This window comes from Vigna radiata, chromosome 8, assembly GCF_000741045.1.
Source record: "Vigna radiata var. radiata cultivar VC1973A chromosome 8, Vradiata_ver6, whole genome shotgun sequence".
NCBI classification, from domain to species: Eukaryota; Viridiplantae; Streptophyta; class Magnoliopsida; order Fabales; family Fabaceae; genus Vigna; species Vigna radiata.
In genome coordinates this window covers 16,483,483-16,487,302 of record NC_028358.1, presented here as the reverse complement: position 1 = coordinate 16,487,302, position 3,820 = coordinate 16,483,483, and positions in this window count along the sequence as shown.

Genomic DNA, 3,820 nt, shown 5'->3' with positions numbered 1-3,820 from the left:
TGAGCACTATGAGGATCTGAAAGATTGGACCTACATAGATGAAGATGGACAACGAAGAACAAGATTTATTTACCCTATACGTCCATAAATATTTGTAATTTTTAAGACTCTTTTCTATTGTTCTGTACTGTTTAATATTTGTTTAGACTTCTATTTGGATGACTGTAATAATTACTTCTTATGTTTGACACTTTATTTGAACATGGATGAATGTAATAAAAACTTCTTATGTTTTATATTATGTCATATTTGTATCCAAATATTGTTCTACTGCAAAAACCACTCTGGTAATCGATTACACAGTCTTTGTAATCGATTACCAGAGCTTGCTGGCTGAGAAAATTGTAACAGACCCCTGGTAATCGATTACATCAACCTCGTAATTGATTACGCGCCCAACCCTACCCTATAAAACCAACTTTTTCTCTCTCATTTCGCACACCCAACCTCTCCCAACCATTGCAGCGCCGAAAACCACCATTTTTGAACCAACAAGACCTCCAAAATCTCATCTTTTCCCACTTTTCTCACTTCTAAACACCATTTTCACATTCTACTCTCCATTTTCTTCAATTTCCACAGATTAAAATTTCGAAATGGCTGATTCTTCCAAAAGGCAAAGGGTTAGGGGTTCATCTTCTAGAGCTGCGGGACGTCGCCGTCGTGAACCTTCACCGATCGAAAGCTCGTCGTCACTCTCACCACCACCATCACCGATTGAATCGCAAGAAATCCTTCAATTTTCAAGTCCTGCATTGGCTGAAAGGTATTTCACACTTTTTAGCGACCGTGAAGTCATTGAACCAAAATTCGTGGATAAAGATTTTTTTGAAAGACAAAATATGGAATTTTTCCACATGCTCACAAATATAGGCTTGGTTGATTTTGTCTGTGATGGTCTGGACTACTATCCTGAACTTGTACGGATTTTTTATAGTAATCTTAAAATTTCTGATAATGGAACCATTAAGACTGAGGTTAAAAATGTTAAAATGATTATCAAACCNAGTCTATTGGCTTCCATAGCCAACCTACCCTCTGTTGGATTGAAATTTGAAGGAAAAATATTAGACCAATAGGTGGATGAATACAGTTTCAATGCGGCAAAACAGTTGATAATTTCGCCTGACAAACCTATATTTGGTAGAATTTTAGCGGAATCCATGACAGTTGAGGCTAGAATATCACATTACATTATCGTTCGTATTTTGTTGCCACGTGTTTCTAACATTGCCTAGGCTACCGAGGAAGATGTTATTCTGTTGTGGATTATAATGACGGGGAAGCAGATCAACTGGACCCATCTCATCCGACATAGGATGAAGAAGGCTTTGAAGCCAAATGCTCCATTACCATATGCATTTTTGATCTCCCGTATCTTGCAACATTTTTTATTTCCATTGGATGATGAAATTCCTGCCCCAAGGACGAGGCAAATGACAATAACCCAAACTTCACTAGAATCCTTTGGATTTAGGAGAGATCATAACAACGTCTGGGTTCCTCCTCGTCGTCCTGAACGCCACAATGAAGCACCTCCTCCACAACAACCACCACCACCGCCCATTCCTCAACACCAAACTTCATATGATGACTTCATGAGGGGGATCAATGATCTCAGAACATTTGTGGGGGACAGCTTCAACACAATGAATGACAACATGAATGCAAGACTTGAACAACTCGAGATCAAATGGGAGACCGCTTTGATACATTGGAAACTCGAGTTGATCATTTGGAGCATGAGGTTATGCGTCGTCATTTTGGTCCAGGACCTTCCTCGTAGATACTTAGCAGTGTTATTTTGCTTATTTTTAGTTATTATCGTTATGTAATGCATTTTCAATTCATGCATTTTCAATTCAATGAAATATTTAAAGTTTCATTTCTGACTTTCTCTTCTATTTTCCATTTCTAATTTCGTTAAAAATAATTACTCCGCCGAAACACAATATATCACAAATTAATTCAGAAAAACAAAGCAAATGTGTCTACAACACAACTAAGACCTCATTCAACAATTAAAACACTCTGGTAATCGATTACCACTAGTAATCGATTACAAGCCAGTGGTAATCGATTACCAGGAGAATTTTTTGCCCATTACACACTGGTAAGCGATTACCATGCAAATTACACAATTCAAAGTGTTGGTAATCGATTACAAGGTCCAAGTAATCGATTACCAGACTGGTTTTGGTCTAGAAAGCTGAAGTCGTGCAGGGGTGGCACGACTTTAGTCTTTGGTAATCGATTACAGCTCAAATGTAATCGATTACCACGCACTGAAGTCGTTTTTGGGTAGCACGACTTCATCACTATTCATATGAACAGTGTGAAGTCGTGCAATGGTGGCACGACTTCTCTTTTAGAAGTCGTCAGGGGGTAGCACGACTTCCCCTTGACTTTGAATGTGCCTACTTTGGTAATATATGAGGCAAATTTGCCTACGGGGGTACAAAAACCCCTAAATCACACTAGACACAAAACACAAGTGGGTTCATCGAAAATTGCGTTTTTTTCGAAGCCTTCCTCACACTAGACACTAAACCATTTGCGCTTTTCGTTATTCCTGAGTCACCAAGCAAGATCATTGCTGTTGAAAACAAATGAAGATGAGAAAGAAGTGGAGAAGAGGCTTGCAGAAATACAACAAGCTGCTGGATTTTCCAATTCCGACAAGTATGAGGAGAAGCCTGTGTGGCATGAACTCCTTTTTCCTCCTCTTCGCTGAATGCTGATCACTGGACTTGGTATTCAGTGTTTCCAAGCCTACACTTCGTTCATCATCGGCGGCTTCACTTTACCTTCAGGTATGTGTTGTGCCTTATTACTGTACACAATAATTAAAGCGATTTTATTTCTCTGCCTCCCAACGAGTTTGTTCCGATATTTTCAGGAAAGTGAACAAAAAGACCTGAAATAAGAAAAAATCACAGAAGGGGAATTATGTAAGGTTGTTGGATCATTCGGGGAGGGATTGTCACCGGCGACACTAACAGGAGCGGTGTCATCCTGCAAAAAGTCATGGGTGTCGAATTCAGGCATCTAGTGAAAGAACGAATCCCAATCGAATTGGGTGGGTTGGGTTTCTTCGAAAGTATCCATGAAAATTAAGAATTGAATTCCAATAAGAGAAAAAAAATATTTAAGGAGAATTTTTGTGTGTGCATTTGTAATTTGAGGACCATGAAACTTTCAACTTTGAATCATCAAGTTGTAGATGAACTCTCTCTAATTTTGCTGGTGCCTGCTTAATTTCATGAAAATCGAAAGAAAGGTGGAAGATGGTGAACCTTAATTTGGGTTTTAATTTTCAGGATTTTTTTAATTATATATTCAACCTACAACTCTCTCTAAATTCACACTTAAAAGAATTGACACGTCATGTTCTAACCTCAGTAAAAACTTAATACCTTTAATCCAATTTAACGGCTCAATTGATTCAAATTAACACTTATAAGAATTTAATTAGGAAAGTTTAAAAAAAGAGGACCAAATTGGGAACACCTAACAAAAATAGGGACGCCTAAATTGTTTAAACCTAATAAATATATATTGATAGTCAGTTGACAAGTTAAGTTAAAATATGGTGAATTATAAAAGATACAAATGTAAGAGATNAATCAAATATATGCAGAAAGAGTTATAATTTGAAAATTTTGAGAAAATTGGCGAATATACATTTGAGATAGTGGACTAATAGTGTAACAATGTGTGTCTTNTAACTAAAGAGTGTATCAATAATTCTCTTTTTATCATCTGGTATATTAATAACTAATAATGTTATATATTTAAAATTTACGGTAAATAAACTTAC